The following is a 23,738-nucleotide window of genomic DNA, read 5'->3' on the forward strand; positions in this document are numbered from 1 at the left end:
ACATCAGGGAGGTGGAGGCAATAATAAAGTATTTCTTTAGAGTGCATGATAAGAGTCTTTATTAGGGATGGGTACCTTTGACATTTGAATCGATTCGGTACTAATTCCCGGTACCTAGGAATCGATACCGGTACTTAACGGTACCAATTTCCGATACTTTTGAGTGTTTATTATTTTAATTCTCTTTTATAATTAAATATATATTTTTCTCAATATATAACAATGTTTGATAAATATCACGATAAATAACATACAACTGTTTGTATTTTAACATCGTCCTTGTAGTTTTATAAGCTGATAATTAAACTGAAGCAAACATCTTTACTGTGAACTATATTTATTGAGTATCTTCATTCCTTTTGCCGTCCTTTTTCATTTGATTTTTCCTACTGGGAAGCTAGAATTTCCGAGGAGAAAGCGAACGCACCATTAGCTGATAACAATGGTGGCAATGGAAGCTAATTTATCAAGCTAACGTTATCTTAAACAGTTTATTTAGCTGCTGGAGCAGATTAAAACGATGATGCCTCACACTTAGATCGTTGTCGCTGGTTTCATCTTCACCCAATCACCCGTCGCATTTAGTAAAGTGAAGCCAAACTTTAGAGCGCGTCTAGTCGGGAATTCGGAGTTCCGAGGAGAAAGCGAACGCACCATTAGTGAAACGGAAGCTAACATATCAAGCTAACGTTATCGTAAACATTTTATTTACCTACCGGAGCAGATTAAGATGAGGATGTCTCACTTAGATCGTTGTCGCTGGTTTCATCATCACCCATTACCCATCACATTTAGTGAAGTGGACCCAAGCTTTAGCGTGCGTTCTTTCTACCATGCTGCTCTGTTTACACCTGGCTCGCAGCGAGCAACGACATAATGCTCTTGCGCATGGGGAGTTATCTAGGCAAGTTCTCGTTATGAAGGACGGGCACCGAAACGAGGCACCGTTTGAAATGACGTGAATCGGTGCTTGGTCGGTACTATGGAATTCGGTCGGTACCTTAAAAAATACCGAATTCGGGACTCTTTATGCACGTCAATTTCAGGATGAGGATGCATGGGTTCGGAAACCCTAATGCAACAAACGACCAGATTAAAAAACAAAGATTTATAAGACTTCATTGATTTAAAAAAAAGCCTTTTAGAGTGAAAGCTTCTCTGGAAAAAAAATGTTTTGTTTCTTAGATTTGAGATTTAAGGTGCGTTCAATAATAAAATATTTAGAAGAAAACTGAAATGTTGAAAAGTAAATAAATCATCAAGAATGAGCATAAATACATGATAGGTTGTTGGTGTCCACGGCGACCCTAGTCATGTTAATGAAGTGGTAGCCAACGGCGGCGAAGCCAAGAGCCAATAAAAGGACGGCTCACTCTGCCTCCCGGTGGTTCAGCGGTCAGGATCTCAGAAGTTTGTGCTCGGTCATTAAGAAAGAAGTGCTGAAGTCGTCAAAATGAAGGAACACGGTTAGAAAGGGCAAGAGTGAAGTTGGGGGAAGGTGGATTTTAGACTAAAACCAAATACTTTTGTAGAAATTGTTGAAGTGTAATTAGAAATATATTAAAAAATTCAAATATTGAGAATAGTTGGTGTCAGGAATTGTTTAAATGAGTAAAAACGTAAGTTAGAATATCACGAAAATGTAAAAAAATAAGTCTGAAGGTCAGCCTCTGTTACTATGGTGATCAAGGATGACCCCGAAGTGTCCCTTCAAAATTCACAAAAGGAACTCTCACATCACAAGACCCTAGCATTTACAGGACCTGTTGCCCTGCTGGACTCAGCCTCCGTTGCTCATCTCTAACACATCTTTATCGTTGGCAGCAGAGACTCTTCCTCAGGAGGAGTTCTGATGCGCGTGGTCCTCATGGACTGCCCTGCTGTCTCTCTGCCACGGCCTTCATTCTGCCTCTTTTGCTTCATCTGATGCAGCTCATCCTCAGCGCGCTCTGATGTGAATGCATATGGCTGAACATCAAGCTGAAACAGCACACATCATGCTGCTCCATGGGGTCTTCTCGTGTGTTATTGCTTATGAGAAGTCAGCATCAGCCTGTAAACAAGCCAGTGTGAGTAAACGAGAGAGCTGGTGTGTAAATCAGCGACTGGACAGCGGAATTGTCCTGATTTAGAAAATGCATTTTACAAACGTGGACGTGCCAGAAACCTCTTCGGTCGCTCAACGATCTGCCTCTTCTGGCAGAAACTGCCTTTAGGACCGACCTGTCCTAAAAAAACGTCTCCGCCATAATTTGTTTGTACACGTTTCTCCGGGGAATACAGCTCTTGGTGATGTACTGTGTCCGGTAACGATCTGCTGAGGCTCGTGGCTGCTGGGTGTCTGAGTGAAGGCTGTGCTGTTGGAAGGCTCCATTATTCGTGATGGACTGAAGGCTGAACCAGCATGATAAACGGGATGAGAGGTCAGGGTCCAGAGTTCCGTTTTCAGCATTGTGGGGGTTCCCCCTCACACCGGCTTCACATAAATGAGATTTATGCACAGGCGGTGGGAGATGACTTATCTCGGATTGCATTGCGTAGCTTTTCGATGCCAGGGCTCCTCTGACGTTGCATGAAGGGGTGTAATTTGTTGTTTCTATGCTTTGTGTGGCTGATGTGTCTCACCACAGATTAATTGCCAGTGATCCGGTCATGTCCCTGCCATGAATGGAAGTGTCCTTGGGTAAAACGGGCGCTATATAAGGTTGGGCCATTTATATTAGAGACCATTTATATGAGATCACCAGCAATATAGCGATGTGAACCCTATTAAGATCGAAGCTCATCTTCCTTTAAACAGCATTTCTTTATAACCTTACACAAATAAGGTCATAATTGAAGTGGGCATTAACTAAATGAAATTGTGGAATATAGACACATAAAATGTAACTAGAATTTTTTTAATGTCCTGCCAGACATTTCATGACATCTTAGGACACACACTGCTGCTGTACAAAGCATCCCGTCTGCGTCAGTTGGGTCCGTGCAGAACAGCGAGGCTGTTGGTGAGGATAAAAAGCTTTTGGGTCAAGTGAGAAACCAAAGGAAGGCCTAGCATGCACATCACCCACCATATTTGATGTTAAAATTTTAAAATAAAGGCATTGTCACACCTTTAGTCCCTTTGAATCTGACTGTCACCATCCACCCCTGCCTTCCTGACTGTGTCTCTCTCCTGCCCTGATTAGTCCTTATTGTTCTCACCTGCCTCTCGTTAACCTGCCCATGTGTTCCTAATTTTCCCCGTGTATTTATACCTCCCGTCTTGTACCAGTCGCCGTCGGATCATTGTATGTGCATGTGCTTGTTTTGTCCTGTCGCTCCCGTTCCACCCATTAAAAGCATTTTTATTTTTCATCCGTGCCTGCTCTCCTGCCTCCTGAACTCTCCACCACACATGGTCCATCATCTCCACACCCGCAACATGACACTGACTTTGGACCATTTTCACTTTCTGTGTGGCTGGTTTACATAAATATGAACACAGTAATCTCAAATGGGTGCATAACAAGTGTGGAACATAGCCAAGCATGCAGTCTTAGGGCACTTTTTTTTCATCTTGATCTGACCAATCAGCAGCTTAAATGTTCACACACTTCTCTGCGGTGCTGCAAAGAAGACTGTTGAGAAATGGTGGAAATATACTCATTTGGTAAAACCTCAAAATGAACATGTTGCTCTCTGTCACAGATTATTACATAATCTCATACCATCTGTTGGCACTTAGTGTTTGTCTCGGGAATTACTTTTAGCTACTTTGACATCAATTTTTACCTCCATCTATAAAACTGAGTTTCTGCTGTTTGTAGAAGTTTAAGCAAGACTTTGTTAAACTTTCAATGCAATCTCTGCAATAATGAGATATTGAGATAAGAGACACTTTGATCTACCGTTACCTTTTGGCAGCAAATGAGAACGAGTTTGAATTTGTACTGAACAAGAATGCAATATAGAATCAGATTTAGGTCATTATTCTGTGTACTCTCTGCAGCATGTAAACATGGTGTTTCTGCATCGACTCGTGTAAACATCATGATTGGAACCTTCTCGTATCTGAACAGGATCAATAGTTGGATTATTATTGCTTTGCATGTGCACATAGTCACTCTGTTGGCCTCTTTTCCCTCCACTTGCTTCCTGTTCTGTCATTTCCACGCCATAATGCCCTTAAAGATTTTTTGACACACATCAGTAGTGTGCTTTGAAATAATTTATTCATGATTTCCTGCGCTACTCCCACTTCTCTTATTTCTTTAAATGTATGCCGTCATTTTAACTGTTGCATGAATGACTTTTTGTTTTTGTAAGCTAAAAGATCAACTAGCACGCACAATCATTCATCATTTTTCAATGAGGGAATTGGTTAGGGATTAGTTAGCCTTGGGAATTTCTTTTATTTTACTCTTTAAAATAACTTAGTTAAAAAAAACATTCATGACTTGCTAAGAAAGCTCCCTCATTCATCAGCTCACGTTTCTAGTAGTCGCTCATGTCGGCCACGTTGCAGCAACGGGAGCATCTTGTTTACCTCCACTTTTAGCCTGGAATTCACCGCGTTGCTTTTATTTTGACAGCCCCGTTGAGCTATCAGTAACCTGCAGCATTTCTGTGCCATCGTTGCACGTCTGCAGCTCCACCTCTAGTGGTAAACATTCTTACATGATGCTGCTGTAAAGTACCTGCAGCTTGGGTTTAAAATTAGCTCGATTCTGAGCTGATTCGAGCCCCACAGACTGGATCTGTTTGGTTCTACAAGCCAAGTTTAAGTAATTATCCAGCTGCAGTTCTGGATGTTGTTTGATGATTTATTCAAGGAAGTGATGTTGAGTCACTTTTCCATCCTGTAATCTGAAGCTACAAATATGCTTGCATACATTCAATCAGCTACTTTTCATTAGCTTCTGTAAATTATACAGAACATGAATCATTCAGTTTCTGTTTGACGAGCTGTCAGATCTTTTGTTAGCTTGCAAAACTGAAGCTGGTTTTGTTGTCGCTGAGTGCAGAAAGCCTCTTAAAACAATAGCTTTATATCAGTGCTAGTCCTTTGATTCGTCTGTTCTCCATCTATTTGGATGCGTAGTCTCTGGTGACTCAGCTGGCAGATAAACACGGAGCTTTGTGTGTGTTTGTGTGTCTTTAATGAGGAGCCACAAGGCATGCCATTTGCACAGCTCAAGTTGTAAAGTTGCTCAGGAACCCATTTTAGCTTCTGTTCAACTTAAGTGTTGGTGCAGCGAGAGTTTCAGAAGTTATTTTATTTTATTTTTAAAAAGCTCAAAGATTCTAAAATCTTATGATTTTATCAGCCTTTGCTGAATGGAACAAAGCAAATCTACAGCTTTGAAATTTGGAAAGCAAAGTAGCTTGAATCATTTATTCATGCCTCTTAACCCAGCATAGTGTGGCATCAACATATTATGGAGATTAATAGAACCCCAGTGAGTCGTGGAGGATGGCTGCTTATACTGAGCCAGGATTCTCTGGAGGTTTCTTCCTGTTAAAAGGGAGTTTTCCTCTCCGCTGTCGCTGCATGCTTGCTTTATGAGGATTGCTGTATAGTCACTGACACTAGTCAGTGACTTGATGCAATTTGCTGGGTTCCTTATGTAGGACACATTATTTCTGATTGGCTTAATGAACTGACCTGAATTGGAATGTTTATTATGTGAAGTGCCTTGAGACGACTCTTGTCGTGATTTGGCGCTTTATAAATAAACTTGAATTGAACAAAAATGAAGAAATAAATAGATTAAGTGGTTTTCTTGCATTGGTCTAAAAACTGCCACCAAAAGCGCGTTTCAAACCAAAAAAAAACTATTGGACCATCCAGTTGGCGGTCTCGCCGAACCGCCACACCTCTGTGCTTCATTACACCCTCACGTACAGAACTAGCCTAGTGAACTAGACCAAATTCTTGCTTTGCAAAGAATGGTCTAGGCATGCTCCATTGGAACCTCCACAGCTCCTACCAGGACTCTGGCTAGCCAATCACAGCTCTCTAGAGGGGTTTCAAACGCATAAAGAGCTGTGATTGGTCCATAATGGTGGGCCAATCATAGTGCTCTATCTGCTTAGTGAACAAATCACAGAGCTTTATCCGCTTTGTGGGCCAATCAGGGCACTCTATATGCCTGGTGGGTGGGATGATGCAACAGAGTGAAGCAAGAGTATGTCACATTCATTGTCCAGTGGAATGCGGAGATCATTTGAAAGACAACGGTAGAACCTGCCCCACAACCAAGAGCCATCAATGGAGCGTGGCCAGACTAAATAATACATTTATTTAGTCTGGCTTGCCAGGCTAGTACAGAACACCACTGCTCTGAGAAGTTCTCCACTCAATAATGTCAAAGGAGAAACAGCTGGCTGCTACCGAGTCCCAAACAGAAAATCACACTTGCTCACCATTATCCTCTCTCCGATTATAGCTAGCCCTTATTCCTCTAAACGTGGGCCAGTCAAGGTGCTACACAAGAGATAAAACATCAGCAGTGTGTTTTTTCTTCTACAGAAACAATCAGAGCCACTTATTTTATAAAATCAAGCTGATTTTAGGATTAACACAATTCTACTGTAGACTGAAAAACTGATTTTGAATTGATAAAACGCATTTCTGCAAAAAATAAATAAAAATACATGAATATGTGAAATTGTAAAAAAAATACAGCTTAAATACCATTAATTTGTAATTTATATTCATGACTGATTCATGGTTATCCAAGGTGACCCTGTGTTTAATTTTGGTTGGTTATTAGAGGGTAAGGTTAGCATTAATGCATAATGAAATGTCATATTTCTAATGAGCCTGAGCAAAATTATGGGTGACAGAGTACACAGAGAGAATTGCCTTGGGGGCTAGGGTGGGAGGTGGGGGGCATTTAAGTGGAAACGGAGGCATCAGCTGGTTCCTGCTAATACCCAAAAGCTCTCAAAGAGGGAGATCCGATAAAAAAAAAACCCAACCCCCACCCTGACCCTTCCCACCTGCTGCAGTCAAAGCCCAACAGAGACCAGTGCATAAAAAGAATGACATCATCTAAACATCAGAAGTTCCTGGTTTCCCTCATATCTGCCAGTTGTCGCTGAATGTGACCTAAATTTTCTACATTTCATGTTGGGCATGATTTTCATGCCCTGCTTCTCCCCTTTGTTGGTCATGCAGAACACAGACGTCATCTTTGCTCTCCTTTGCATATTGAGGAGTAACAACACACTTTAACCTTTAAAGGCTCAACGGGGGAATCAAAGGTGGCACGCTTCACTCTATGGTAAAGGTCATGGAGGCATTAGCATTTACTCCTTTCTATATTTAATTTTGATTGTCTTGACGATGGACAAGGCTTGACAAAGGATGAAATATTCCTTTTTTCTTCATCACTTTTGTTTAAATGTGTCAAAACCATCCCTTTTTTTACATGCCTTTCTTTGTTTCTTTCACTTTTGATTTCTTCAAGTGAAAGGTGAAAGAAGGGTGGTTTTTCTAGACCTGGGAGTATTTCATATATACGGAAACTTTCATCAGTCAGTAAATAATTGGCTTCAACACAATTCAGGACGGCGCCTGAGAAAGAAAAATCTGAAAATCTCCATTAAACATAATAGATACTGAGCTAAAAATGTAGGTAGAAGCAAAGAGACATCACCAACAAACAACTGACTCGCCAAATCCGAGGAATTTGATGCTTTTCTTTAATAAAGGCAGACATGAAAGCTTTTTTTATGCCTCAGATCTACAAAGATTTACAGATTCACATGTTTTGGGGGTGTCTCATTAGTCGTCACACTGGTGAAATTTGTTCTCTGACTTTGACCCATCCCCTGGGGGAGCAGAGAGCTGCAGATAACACCAGTTTGGAAACTCTTTGGTGGTTTAACCCCCTCCAGTTAAACCCCTTAACACTGAGTGCCAAGTGGGGAGCCATTGGGTCCCATTTGTAAAGTGTTTGGTATGACCCGACCACAGATTTGAGCCCATAATCTCCCGGTCTCAGGGCGGACGCTCACAGGCCTCTGAGCTGGTAAAAGTAAAATATAGCACGTAGTGTGTTGTTGAGTAAGTAAATAGTAAAGATAAATGACAAATCCTAGTTATCATTTTCAGTTGTATTTAAAAATTTAATTTGTGTGACCCGTACAGTTGGTCAATTTGGTAATTTTGACCAAAGTATAATCTCCAGCATTTAATCTGAGCACTACACATAATCTAAGATTTTATGCAAAACTCTACCGCCAATATTGTCTGTTGGCAAAATCTCCGACCACCGGAGAGATTTAAAAACTCTAAAATAATAAAATATTTATCTGAAAAAAAAAATTCTACAACTGATTCAGTTTTAAGGTCACGGCTAATCAAGCGTAGCAAACACCAGATTAGCAACAGTTTAGTGAGTTTCAGAGACACTGATGTGGAAGTAGCTCAGATCCATCAACAACACCTAAAACTGGTGGATCGTTGTTTAAAAGTCTGCTAAGTTATGTTTTCATGATTTGACCCAAAACAACCAAACGCCACAATTTCTCAATATTAAATGGCGTTGGCTGAAAACTCTAGTGTCAAATAAAACAGGTGGCGTGCATTCCTTCAAGGAATGTGTAATTTATGCAAGCGATGGCCTTCAAAAGCCTCACATTTGGCTGTTGTCCCATTTAAATTACCTTTGCAAATGATGATGGTTGATTCAAAACAAAATTTTCATAACTATGTTGAGAAGATGCCAAAGAAATTTAGAAAGCACAAAGAGTTTGAAAGAAATAATAAAACCTCAGTGGTGAGAGAGTTTGTAAATCCAAAGCGCAGCCAAACGCTGTTTTCCAGTGTCATCCTGCAGTATTTCATACACTCAGCAGTACTGGCTGACAACCTCTTGCTCCCAGATCAACTCTGACCAGATGGCATGGCGTGGCCCTGGAGGACTCCATCTTTAATCCTCTTGGCACGAGCTGTGCTAAGCAAGAGGTGGAACGGCTGCTTGGCGTCAGGCGTCAGTCAGAGCACTTGGGGCTGACCCGTGGCTGCAAGAGAGAGAGAACCACCCTTCTCCAGCATGCTTACATTAGAGAAAAAAACACTAGCATGATCAGTTGTTTGCCGAACCGCTAATGTGATCAAAGACTCCAGCAGTGAACCAACAGACGTCTAGAAAAGGAAGATATCAGTCACAGCCCCCAGGAACATATTTGTTCAGGAACAAACAGTGAAACGCGACGCTAAATAAACTCACAGCGGACGTGTGAAATGACAAACTGTCTGTTTAAGTATTTGATTTTTGCAGACAAAAGCATGCATGTATAATTTTAATATAGCTTGAAGCCACATAGGAACATGTCAAGTCAAAACAAATGGCAACAAAGAGAAAACGTCTGATTACAGAACAGATCGGGGTATTGGCAGAAGAAAGCGTATTGTGTTTCAGTGTGACAGGAATGGAAATCACATAAGAGCCTGTCTACGTCTAGTAAATTTTAAATTAAAAGTCCTGAAAAAAAATGATACCACTCAATTTATAGCTGCTAGAATGAACCAAACACAAAAACAATGTAAATGTGCTACAGTGATTTGGGAAAACACGTTATTCCATTTATCTGTTTTCCACCATTTTCCACTGCTGTGGATGGAAGGAGACAGCTGATGTTTGGGGATGTTTGGAGAAAGTACGAGGACCCAGGTGTAGCTTCCTATTAGAGGCTAAGCTAATGGAATCAGCAGACTGTCTCTGGCCGGATCAGGCAGCTCAAGACGAGACAAGCCTGTCCTGAGGGAGGTCTGGCCCACATGAGGGCTTCTGGAGCCACGCTCGGCCTCCTCCCTGATTCGCTTCATTTGCTAGTGGGAAAGACGTGGGCATTATCCTGTGACATCTGCACCAAGTCAGGATTTTCTTTCTGGCAGAGATAAATCACTGTAAAGCTGTGGTTTAGGATTAACCTTATAAACAATCAAATGAGAAGAACTAGAAATTGTCTGAAGCAGAAAACCAGCTGAAATGTGTGCAGCAGCTTTGTTTTGTTCTGGGTTTGGATGAATGAACTGTGAATAAGGAAGGGATAAGAGAGCCATAATCAACATAAATGTTAATGCTGCTGTCAGTGGCTTGTCAAGGTCACCATGGTAACATCAGCGACTCTTGAACAGTCTGTGGTTCTTACTGGTTTAAAGTGGAATTACAGCTTAAACAACTCTGCAGCAGCCTGCTATTGCTATAGTGCTAACAACAAGCTAGCACTAACAACAACCTAACACACGCCAGCTGATGCTACATAAGCCAAGAAGTAAAAAGATCTACACTGTTGGACAAATAAAATATTATTACTTACAAGCCCAGTAACAACAAAGCCAGGTCACCATCGGTCTGTTTCGTAGCCTCCTTAAGCTCCCTCGTGCTAGTGAAGGCCATTCTGATGTTCGCACTGGTTTTGGCCCTTTGCTTCATGTCCAAAAACATCACTCTCTCACTTTTACTTCCAGGCTCCGCCATGTTGCTGACAAAATACAGCAAAACATTTTCTTGTTGTGCTTCTTTTTGAAAGACAAATGTTAGCTTTTAAATTAGCTACCAACAGAGTTAACATGTCCCATAGAGCAGGTAGAGACCTCCCTTTAGTCGTCCTACCCAAACCACAAGACTTATAAGAGCAGTTTCTGGTCAGCAGAGCACTACAAAGTATTGCCCAGTGTTAGGTTACTTAGGTTTATGGCTCAAGAACCACTGAAACCAGTTTGAAAGCGATGGCTTCAAGTGTTAAAAATGATTTGCTGTTGCTTTAAAGTCACCATAAAAATCACAGGTGGCAGTTGGCAGCACCCATTCCTTAAATTAGGGTCATTTCTCAATATGCATCCTTGCTTGAGTTTGTGTACTCATGTCCTTGTGAAACATCGTCAACCATGGCCCAAGTACTGTTCCAGTTTTAAGTACGTACCATAGCAAGTACGCTAAAATTCACGTATGTGTCCTTGCTCCGGCCATTTCACGGAGGATGTATCAATGCATCCATCTGCGGACTTGGGACAGCAAAGTTTCCCACAATGCATTTCGTCGCGAACCGTTACACAATCAGCTTGTTGCCATGACGCAACAGAGTACGGCCCGGGGGTTAGCCCGGCCGGGCTTCGGGCCAACGACTGTGTAATTACCTCGGACACGGGCCGGGCCAGGCGCCTTTATTTTTAATCGAATTCCTTTAAAAAAATGAAACACTTGAATGCAGCAACACCTGCCTGCTTATCACGCACCGGCACCCGTTAGCTCAGTTAAGGTGTGTGTGGTTTATAAATGTGCCGATATAAACAAATTCTCAAACTGCTGATTGAAACATGTGCCTCTATTCTAATATGCCATTTAATGTCCACTTTGATATGTCAGAAACCATTCGTTTATTCTCATGAAAATGGCAGCATTCTATTTTTCTGTGAATAATTTCGCTCTGCAGTAAAAAAAAATACAGCATTCATTGCTGTTTTTTTTTTTCTAACTGGAGAGCGCATTTTCAGAGCGGCAGATTAAATTTACAAACGCTATAATAATTGGGGGCGTTTATTTAATCTGCCGCTGTGAAAATGCGCTCTGCAGTTGGAAAATTAGAATGCTGCTTTTTTTTCTAATTGCACAAGAGCGCATTTTCAGAGCAGATTAAATTTACAAACGCATCCAATTAATACAGTGTTCGCAAATTTCATCTGCCGCTCGAAAAATACTCTCTGTTAGAAAAAAAAGCTGCATTGATGCTGTTTTTCTTTCTTATCTTTTCTTTTTTTTTTACTGCGGAACGCTTCTCACAGATAATTAGAATGCTGAGCATTCTATCACGCTAAAACATTACGAAAGGTTAAATAAAAAGTCAGGCTCGGGCTCGGGTCGGGCCGGATATTCCTGAAAACCTTTTCGGACCGGGTCGGGCTGGGGCTCCACCCCCTCGGGCCGGGCCGGACACGGGCTCAGATTTTAGGCCCGTGCAGGGCTCTACTCGGTGGAACAGACTTTCTGGTGTCCTTGCCAATAACATGTTTGGCAAATACACAAGATTACTAGCATCCTTGAGTATTGAGAAACAGCCTAGGTTTCTACTATGAAGTCTACCTGAACTATGGTGCTATAAAAGGGGCGGGGCTTTCTCACCTGTTCTTCAATACTTTTGTCTGCATTTTACGTTACTGAAAGTCAAAGCACATAGCTACATTGAAGAGCGTCTTTTGATATATTTATTTTAGTTTTCTGTAACACTGCTGGGTTTGAAAACGAACACAATGTGTGACAGAAATGTCTGCAGGGCACTAATGTGATCTCCAGTGTTGGCGTATCGGCACCATTAACGAGGTTTCACAGATACTTTTACAGTGATCAGTCTCCAAACATCTTCATTATGAGAAAGCAGCTTGAATTTAATAACACAATTTCAAATGTCTGAGACTTGGCTTTGAATTATTTTCACTAGAAAACATCTATAGCAGAAAAGTCTTTCATCACGCTTGTTAAGCTTCTCACTTCCAAAATATGAAGCAACACAAGGAGTTTCAAAACAAAACATCGATACTGATCGCATTTTCAATGCTGCAGTGATCTAAATTGAGCTGTAATTAAAACAGATGCTGCTTAAACGGAGCGAGCCGGTCTCTCTGGCTCGGCCCTTGCATCACAGGTTGCTATTAACAACACATGGAGCAGGCAGTGAGTCCAAGGCATCTACTCAGTTTGTCAAAGCTTGACTGCTAACCAAGGAGATTAAAAATGCTTATTCGATAGATGCCTGTACATATTTCTCTTTTTCTATTTAAGATAAAGATAAAAGCAATACATTGTCAGCAAATGCTTTTATTTTATTTATTTTTGGGTTTCAGGAGGACTTAAATGAGATCTGTGTGCAAACTCATCACACACACTCATCACAGAAACTGCCCCTTAACTAAAATGAGGTTACATGACACCTGGTCGCAGAGAAAACACCATGAAAGTTTGACAATTTGATCAGCAATCTCTGCAAGCAATCAGCACTGCCTGCTGCTGTCAGCGCTTTGGGCTGCTGCCCAATGAGCCCTTATTACTTGCCTCCTGCAAAAAGCCGAGAAATCGGTTGTCAGGCAGGTATTTGGCAAAGGTTTGAGCTATGAGCAGAAAGGAAAAAGTGCATTAAATACTGTAGAGAGATGAAGCTGGCCGGTAGGTGAGCTCCAGCCTGAAGGAGTTGGAGGTACATTGAACGAGTGGACGAGGATGAGCTCAGCAGCTGGGAGGCTTTTGGTGCAGAAACCACCACAACTCACTGCAGGCTGTAAATTGTGCTCTGCAGATACAATATATTACCGTTTCCGTGCTGTCCACCTGAATGCAGCTCATTGTCTCACCCTTAAGCCTGATGAGATGTCTCTGCTCTTCCACTTCTTGTGTTCTGGATTTGTGAGGGGGATGTTGCATGCTGTCATTATGTCGAGCATGTGTTAAAATCAAATGGTTGCACTAGTGTGGTCTGCTTTCCTGGCCAGTTGGGTTCGGTATTTAGGTCTGTCCTATTAATGGTAGCGGGCCAGCCTGGATGTTGTGATGAAAATGAGAGACTCGTAATCTCCGAGGGAGTGGCGGTGCCAGAAAAACAGCTTTTTTATTTGTCCACTGCATGTAACTTGATCCCTTTATCCTGGTTTTCTCTCCCACCGTCGTCATGGGATTATTATTTTCTGGATTCCCACGGTGCAGCCAATCAACAGATGTGTTTAAACTGAAATTGTCAACCGGCTCAGCAAGCCCTCTCCATCTATCTGATGCAATATTTAATCCAGATTTAAAATGCATTTCTGTTAACATAGTGTGTTGCATGGTTACTGAAAGGTCAGAATAAAATAAGTAAATTTGCTGCCTTATTTATCCCCTATTTAGACTTATTAATTATATTTTTTGGAATTGTGAAAAATATTTTCATTTAATAAGGTGTATTTGAGCCATTGTAGATGACTATAAATAATAATAATAATAATAATAATAATACATTTTGTTTAACAGCACCTTTCAGTACACCCAAGGACATTTTAAAACAATGAGGAAAAAAAGATAAAACATGATAAACAGTACAGAAATATGTAAAAACACTAGGATGCTAAAATTTTAAAACAATGTATTAAAACAATGTGGTAAAAGTCTGTGTGAAGAGGTGGGTTTTGAGTTTTGATTTAAAAAGTGCGAGAGAGTGAGTGGTGCGTAGATCAGGGGGCAGAGAATTCCAGAGGTGGGGAGCAGAGCGGCAAAATGCTCTACTCCCCAAGGTGACAAGGCAAGCGGGGGGAACAAACTTGTGTCAATAGAACCAAACATCAATGATAGTGTCATGTTTTCTCAATTAAAATTCATGTTTTCTCAATTAAATTTCATGTAACTCAAAACAGCAAACGTTTAGACAATTATTCTAAAAAGTAATTAATACAATATTGAATTTGCAAAATATTGCAAAGAAAGAATTTACCCAAGCAAAGATTTTTAACTATTTTGTATTCATGTCACAGCTGCATGTTTTATCCAGGTTTCTTTGAGAGAGAAAAAAAAATCTAAATATAAATATTGAGCCCAGACACGTGTAGCACTGCTCTAATTTCCCTCTGGGATTAATAAAGTATCTTTGATTTGATTTGATTACTATACTTACTAAACCCTGCACTCTTTCCTAAAGCAGACGATTCCTGCAAATTGTTTTTGAAACTGGGTCAATAAATCGCTGTTGGTGTCATTTATTTGGCGCTGGGACATCAAAGCCAAAATGTTGCTGCTGTGGCACCGCCGCAACTGCCGTTCTTGGCACGCAAGGCTTCTGCTGAGTTGGCTTATACACACACACACACACACACACACACACACACTTGGGGAAGGCAGATAAAGACAGCGAGAAACTTGGTATACTAACATTATTGCACCAACACAGGCAAATGACTTCCTTCACCTTTTCCCTGAGGAGCTGTTTTTCCTCACATGACTAATAAAGTATGACATTCTGGGGATAAACCTGAGAACTCATGTGGCATGCTCCTCTTTTTGAGGAAAACAGAAAAATCTGAGTTATTTTGGTCAATGAACATCTGGTACTGTAATTTATTGAGTTTAATCTTATTGGCATGACACCTTGTGGTTTTTACATCCCCAAAACTGCAAATTAGGTTCATAGTAGCAGATTAAATAGCTAATAAATGAGGGGTTGATTGCAAAGTAATGGATACAAACAAACTAGCAGTTTGTTAGCAGTTGTATTCTGTCACATTTAGCTCCTCGTGTCCAAAATTGTCAACAACATTTATGTAAGAATTAATTTAAACAATGGTACAAAATAATACATTTAAACAGTGTATAACTGTATGAAGTTAAGTCTAATCACAAATATGGCAGATTGAAAGATATTCAGTTTAGCTTGCTTTTAGCACCCCCAGTGTCTGGTGTTAAATATCTGTGGTCAAAGCAAAAGAAAGCCATCTCCTCGCTCCACGTTCATCTTTTTAACCTAAGAGCTGAAATGATTCCCCAGCCTTCATTCGTGACTAGATGAGTGATTAATCACAGAATCAAACAACTCAGCTGTGTTCATGATCTAAAACATGCAGAAAACATTCTGGAAGCTGACTGCAGTGCCAGGTATGTCAGCTCCACTCCACAGCTCTCTCCACCAGCAGGGAGCGACATGGAAACTCTGAAGTTGCAAGTGCGTTATTCTGGCCACAGAGGGCGATGAAGTCTGAGTGACGTTCCATTAACCCCATAAGGGGTCATTTTTGCACATACTGGCTCAAGAAAATGATTTAAAATATATGAAAAAGTTGCATAATATCCCTTTAAAACTAACGCACATCCAAAAGCCCTACCAAAGTAAAAGATGAACAAATAGATCTCCTCTAAAACATCCTAGATTCCATTAAATGGGAAGGTCTTTTGGGTTTGTATGACCAAGGATAATTTATTAATGGTTTCTTGCATATTGAGACATAATCAGTGATTAAATGACTCACAACTTTATCATCAAATGAAGTCTGAAACTTTAAATAAGGAGGTCAATCTTCATTTGGGAGCCTATTTCTGCTATCAAAGTGAAAAAAACAAAACAAATCCCAAATGAGCCAAAACGCAACAAGCGTGGGTGCAGAGCGGGAGCAAGGGTTGCTTTGAGACCACAGATTGGATGACTCTGCCAAGGATATGAAGAGGACATCAATGTCATGACTGGATGTGTCACTGACTATATAAACTTCTGTGTGGACAATATCATACCCACCAGAACAGTGAGATACTTCGCTAATAACAAACCCTGGATCACCAGTGAACTGAAGAGTCTGCTAAATGACAAAAAAGAGCCTTCAAGGAGGGAGACAGGGAATTATTGAGGAGTATACAGAAGCAACTGAAGATCAAGATCAGAGACAGCAAGGAGGCACACAGGAAGAAGCTGGAGAACAAACTACAGAGGAACAATATCAGAGATGTCTGGTCAGGGATGAAGAAGATCACAGGCTTCAAGCAGAGAAAGGATTGTACAGATGGCAGCCTGGACACAGCCAGCGAACTGAACAAGTTCTTCAATAGGTTCAGTTCAGGAACAAACTCAGCATCCTCCTCGCCTGTCCCCAGCCAATCAGACATCCCCTCCTTCTCTCATCCAACATTTTCCTGTCACATGCCAGCTCCTTTGTCCTCTTACGCAGTTATGGACTCTTCTGCTTCTATAAATCTGTCTTCAACCAAGTCAGGAGATGCTGCTGCCCCAGTTACCTCCCCCTCCCACCTATCTGTCTCTAGAAGTCAGGTGAAGAGGCAACTGGAGAGACTGAACAGGAACAAGGCTGCAGGTCCAGATGGTGTCAGCCCCAGAGTACTGAAGGCCTGTGCTAAGCAGCTCTGTGGGATTCTGCAGCACCTCTTCAACCTCAGCCTGGCCCAGGAAAAGGTTCCAGTCCTGTGGAAGACATCCTGCCTTGTTCCAGTTCCAAAGAAAACTCGCCCATCAGTCAATGACAACTACAGACCAGTTGTCCTGACATCCCTCATCATGAAGGTCCTGGAGAGACTCCTGTTGGTCCACCTGAATAAGCAAACTAGGACATATCAGGACCCACTGCAGGTTGCTTATCACCATGGAGTTGGAGTTGAAGATGCCATCATCCAGCTGCTTCAACCAACCCACTTTCATCTGGACAAAGCAGGCAGCACTGTGAGGGTCATGTTCTTTGATTTCTCCAGTGCATTTAACACAATCCAGCCTGATGTACTTCACCAGAAACTCCAGTTTGTGAGGCTGAAGAACTGCACATCAAACCAGGCAATCAGTAACATTGGAGCACCACAGGTAACTGTACTCTCACCATTCCTTTTCACCCTGTACACCTCAGACTTCCAGTACAAATCAGAGACCTGTCATCTACAGAAACACTCAGATGACTCTGCAGTTGTCGGGTGGATCAGAGATGGACAGGAAACTGAGTACAGAGAGCTGGTGGAGCGCTTTGTGGCATGGTGTGGAAACAATCATCTGACCTTGAACGTGAACAAAACAAAGGAGATGATTTTAGACTTCAGAAGAAACAGGGTGGAGTCAAACACTGTTTCCATCATGGGAGAAGAAGTGGAGGTGGTTGAGGAATACAATACCTTGGAGTTCACCTGGACAACAGACTGGACTGGAGAAAGAACAGCGAAGCCGTTTACAAGAAGGGACACAGCAGACTGCACTTCTTGAGGACTCTTGGGTCCTTCAATGTCTGTAGCAAGATGCTGCAGATCTTCTACAAGTCTGTTGTTGAGAGTGTAATCTCTTCAGCCATCGTCTGTTGGGGTAGCAGCATCAGAAGCAGGGACCTGAAAAGGCTCAACAGCCTAATAACAAAGGCTGGTTCTGTTCTGGGGACGACTGTGGAACCGCTGGAGGAGATAATGCAAAGAAGGATTCTCCAGAGAATCAAGAAAATGATGGACAACCCTGAGCATTCTCTTCACAAGACTGTCCGACAACGGAAGAGTGTCTTCAGTCAGAGGCTTCTTCAGTTTGGCTGCAACACTGACCGCTACTGGAGATCCTTCCTGCCAACAGCCATTGTAATATACAACAACTCTTTGATGGCTTGATTATTATTATTATTCTGAGCTACTACAGCAATCAGTTTCCCTCTGGGATTAATATTTTTGAATTGAATTGAACTGAATTGAAATGGACTTGATGCATGCTAGAAACAACACTCTAATCTCCACCAGCAACTGCTGGAACGTGCCGTTTTCTTTTGACTGTGCAGGTTAATTGTTGCATATCATTTGAGATGGTCCTGGATGTGAACACGGTTCCTGGTAATTCTCTTTTGATGCACATTTTTTTACATCACAGTGAGAAGGGAACGTGCTTTGGATTTTGGAATTATGGACTCTTTGAGGATATGCAGAGTGTGATCTTCCTTCACACGAGGGCTTTTTCAATTTTCTCTTTTTACCAAAGCCGAGGGAGTTTTTAGATGCTCTGTATTTTATGTTCTGTTGGAGGGGAAAATCACATTCATCACTGGTGTCAATGCGCTTGTGTGAGGGAGATAATGCTGGTTGTGATCTGAAGATTTCAGTGTCCAGTTTTCAGCCACCTGTTGGAGACGTTTAGTGGAATACAAGCAAACAGTAAAAAACACCTCTGCAGTTGGATTATTATAATAGTTCAGCGTGATTAAAGAAAACAGGTAACACTTTAGTTTAGGGAACACAAATTAACCATTAATTAGCTGCCAACTAATATGCATATTAGTGGACTACTAAGTCTGAACTAGTCATTCTTAAGCTATTATTAGGTGCTTATTAACAATGCTGTAATTCTAACATTAACAGGCCATAAATTAAGAGTTTTATCAAAATAAGCCATTCATAATGGTTTGTTAACTGAAAGTAAATGGTTTATTGCTTATTAACACACATGCTAATTAGCTCAAATTAATTTGCAGCTTTTAAAGAAGTAATTTAAGGGGAATAGTTATTCTGCATTAATAACCAAAAATATGATGTTCTGGTATTACGTAAATAAACACCAAACTCCACATGTTAATAGAGCCTAAACAAAAATAAATTAACCACTTGTAAGCCAGATGTTCCCCATTCTAAAGTCAGATTTTATTCATACCTAATTATTTGTAGTTTAGTATTAATGAACCACTAAAAGTAAAGAATAGGTTCCCCTTGAATTACTTATTCATTAGTTTCACCTGTGCCCAATCTCCCACGCACCTGCTCCTCGTCTCCTGTCACCCAGCCCCGTCTGTGTCTCTCAGTGTTAGTCGGTCCATTGCCTTTGTCAGCGTTGTTTTGTCCATCTCGAGCGTTCTCCTGTTCTTCTCATGGGTGAGCTTCTGTCTTGCCTTTTTGTCAGCATTTTAGCCTTTGGATTTTTGCCCAGCCTCCTTTAATAAAAGGACCTCTTCTGCCTCGAGTCGTTCTGGTGTTCTGCCTCTTGGGTCCTAACCTCCTCCTGCGCCACACGTGACAGAAGCGCAGAATACGGAATACAGAATATCAGCAGGGGGACAGATTGAGACAGAACGTCATGCGTCTGTGACAGTGTGTGTCCTGTCACTATGACCCTGTTAATGATGCGCCCTGGCTACTTGTGCAGGGGAGATCTCTGTTTGGGTGACTGGTTAGTGTGTGTCACTTTCACCCGGGAGTCTGGCGATCAAATCCCGATTGGACCATTTTTTTTATATCCACCACAGATCTCTCTGAAGAACTCAACATTGACGGCTTCAGCAACGCTGTGCCACTCTGTGGATTTTCTCTTATTTGTTTTGCAAAATCACTTCCTTTCATTTCTCCACCTCACCCACAGGTACCTCAACTTCTGCTTCTGTGACATTGTGCTTCCTTGATCTGCCTTGATCTACGGTCGCCATGTCATTGGCGGAGTGCTGCAACAGCCGGTTTATGTATACGGATGAGATCCACAATGCACTTTGCATTGACTATTTATGGCAGTAAGTGGGCGTGGTGAGGGCGGGATTTGACTAAAATGGAGCTGAGAACCTTTTTAGATAGTCCCTGATTTATGAAGCGGAGACTGCGTGCAGCTGTGTGTACTCCATGTTTAATAGATCACAAACCTACTTGGCGTAAGAACTTATTTTTTTGCTGAGCTTGAGTACGGTTTTAGTAAGGATTCTATGCAATGTTTGAAAAATGAGACCCCTGGTCATTATTCTAGAAAGTGTGGTTGCAGCATTGAAATGGTTTCCTCCCACTAGCAAAGCTAAAGAGTCTGGTTGGAAGCCCGGGGCTTTAAGCTCTTTAGCCTCATGCTTTCTGTTAGAAAGAACAAAATGTAATTGCACGACAGTGTTCAAACGCTCAAGGTGGAAATCTGGAAAATGGCACATTTAAAAACTCGAAATAAAGAAATACATTTGATTAAGGAGGAGGAAAAAAGCTGTTGATGAGTGAAGAAATTAAAAATCAAATCTGAAGTGAACTCTAAAGAGTTGTAGAAAAAAAATATAGAAAATATAGAAAAACTTGCACAATAATCAGGTAACTAAACTTGTTTTATAATATTTAGTTGGAACTGTCTTTTTTTTTTTTTTGCATGGGTAATCAGCCCCATGCTTCTCCACGATTGCTGATAAAAATACATTTTTAGAAGACTGAAAAGTGCTTCTTTAATCTAATCATGTGTAGAATGTCAGTTTTAAAGTTTAAAATATTTCACAATGATTTTACAAACTGCACTTGAGTGTAAAATCAGAGCGATTGAACATTTGCATGAATACAGAAACTTGTAACTGTTACTGAGTCAGTGAAGGTTTAAATTTAAACATGCACGTGCTAGCGTTAAAATAAGAACGTAGCTAACGTGTAACCAGACAGCCATTAGAAATGTTAATATAAGGCGGGGTGAAGAGATCTCCTCGAAAAAACACCTCGTTGTCCCAGTAACAAAAATGCTCAGTGGGTTTTCGGTTGGTGTTTTATTCAAAAATGTACGAGCGTGGAATGAGTGGAGGACCCAGGTAAACGAGGAAGTGCGGTGGTCCATTGAGACCGACAACCGGATGGTCCAGTCTTTGGTTTTGGAATGAGCCATGCTATTGGCTGAGCGCTTTAGACAAACACAGTAGAACCATTAAGTATTTTTTGTATCTCTGTCCGTCTATAGCTCTATTATGTTAGAACGTTGTTAAGCAGTGTGTAAGTGATGTTTTGAGCTAGATTGCACTGCAGATTTGCGATAGCAGTTTTAAATACTTTCGAGATAAACAGTTTAATCTGTTTTTGTAGTGAATCGGTCTAAATCAGCATTTCTCCAGCATCCACAGCAATGGACCTCTCAAAGCAAACCTGTGACATTTTCCTCTCCAACACCCGGGAGCCTGCTTGCACTTTCACCTGATGAACAGAAGCAGGAAGGGGACCCCTGCTCATTTCTAAATAATAAAATCTCTGAATCTATTATTTAAGCACCAAATGTCCACCTTGAGATATCAAATGCACTTTTGAAGTCTGGAAAGATGTATCTTTTCACCTTGTTTGAAGCCAGTTCCAACAATATGAAAGGAGGTGGGTGTGTACATAGAATATCAAGCTGAGTGAGTGTTTACTTATTTAGCTGCTTCGTGCATTTACTCTTTTAGGACCCGGTTCACCAGGAGTGCAGGATGGACATTCCAGCCTTTTGGGTAAGGATATTTCATAAACTGCAATAACCGTTGTGTGCCAGCAGTAAGTTATTCCTCTCAATTCAGAGCTCCTTTGGGGGTTTGATGTCTTTTTACCTCTCCTATTGAAGCTAGACTGGTTTCACGTTTTTATCACCGGAAGAAAAAGAGAACTAGATTTTAAACTCCGACGAAACAATTTGAATAACCATTTTTAAATATTAGCATCTGTTTCGGTTTTATTTGACTTTTTGAGCCATTTTGTAGTTTTTTTCTCTCTTTAGATCTTCAGCTGTTTCGCTCTGTAACCAAACAGATTCAGTTGCATCATGTAACATTTTACATATAATTGGATGTTCTGCTGAGAAAACACGGCTCTGCCACAACACCATGTGCAGTTATAAGCTGTGCTCTGGATTGCTGCTCTGCCCGGTTGTAGCGGAGCGTTTGAAATGATAGATTACATGTCAGCGCCGTCTACAAGAAGCGGGCGTTTCAAAGCAAAGTGAGGGGCATTTTCCTTTTAGATGTTAAAAAGCTTTTCCGGATTATACGCCACTAGCCTCATTAAGATTTCATTGACAGAGTGACACTGAGCTAAAGACTTTTCACACAATTGGATGGTTTCTGTGTGACATTTGAGCCAGGAGAGGGAAAATCAACCCTCATTATTTCTCTGGTTTGTCTTTCTCAGATACTCAGGTTTGCATTAGATATGTTTCTATGTTGTTATAAATAATGAAGCATTGTTTTGTGAACACTTTAGTAGCATTTTTAAGATGCTGAGGTCCATTTTATGACCCTACTACATGATAATCTTCCCCCAGAATTTGTTCACCAAAAATGTTTGTAAATATTTTTTTTTATTTTGTTTCTTATTTATTGCAGTTTACTTAATTTGTTTGAGTTAATCTTCAAATAAATTAACTATTTAACATATTAAAAATGTTTTTCTCCAGAAAAAATGCAAAATCTATTCATATATGCTTACATAAATGAATGCACATGCACATGCACGTACACACACACACACACACACACACACACACACACACACACACACACACACACACACACACACACACACACAGACGTATGGATGTTTGCTAAAGTTTTTTTTTTTTATTTTTTTAGTTTTTTTTTTGTATTTGAGGTAATTTGCTCACATTGGCTTTGCATTGCTTAATTCACATTTCAGTTCAAAAGGGTTTTTGGGAAACAACCTTAATTTAGCAACATCCATCTATTTTCCTCCGGTTATCCAGAGTGTGGCCACGGGGGCAGCAGCTTAAGCAGGGTGGCCTAGACTTCCCTCTCCCCTGCCACTCGGGTCAGCTCCTCTGGGGGAATCCTAAGGCGTTCCTCGGCAACTCAAGAGACCTAATCCCTCCAACGTGTCCCGGGTCTTTCATTAGGTCTTCTCCCAGTTAGATGTGCCTGGAAAACCTCACCAGGACGGCATCCAGGAGGCATCCTGACCAGATACTCGAGCCACCTCAAGTGGCTCCTCTCAATGTTGAGGTCTCCTCTGAGCCCTTCCTGGATGACCAAGATTCTCACCCTATCTCTAAGGGAGAGCCCAGACACCCTGCTGAGAAAACTCATTTCAGCCGCTTGCTCTCGTTCTTTCAGTCTCTACCCAAAGCTTGTGACCGTAGGTGAGGGTAGGATTGTAGGTCGAATGGTAAATTGAGAACTTTGCCTTCCAACTCCGCTCTGTCTTCGCCACGACAGGCCGGTACAATGCCTGCATCGCTGCAGACGCAGCACCAATCTGCCTATCGATCTTGCACTCCCCTTTTTTTTCCCCTCACTCGTGAAAATACTTAAAACATACTAAATACTTTCCTTCCTTGCTAATGTTTTATTTGCATCAGACTCAATATTCAACTCGGCTGCTGTTCAGGGCCTCGTGTTGCTTTTTATTGGTTGCATCCCCTCAGCTCTTCCTGTTAGTCTGTCTATTTCTGTAGGTCTAATTAATCCCCCCGTCCTGGGGTTAGACTTCACACACAGCAGCGTTGGGGGGGCTTGTACAATAGTTGCACAGCGTACTTTATTGTTTTTATCTAGTATGTTTGTAAAGGGTTTCTCCAATAGTTTAAAT

The sequence above is a fragment of the Nothobranchius furzeri genome, chromosome 7 (assembly GCF_043380555.1).
Source record: "Nothobranchius furzeri strain GRZ-AD chromosome 7, NfurGRZ-RIMD1, whole genome shotgun sequence".
NCBI lineage: Eukaryota > Metazoa > Chordata > Actinopteri > Cyprinodontiformes > Nothobranchiidae > Nothobranchius > Nothobranchius furzeri.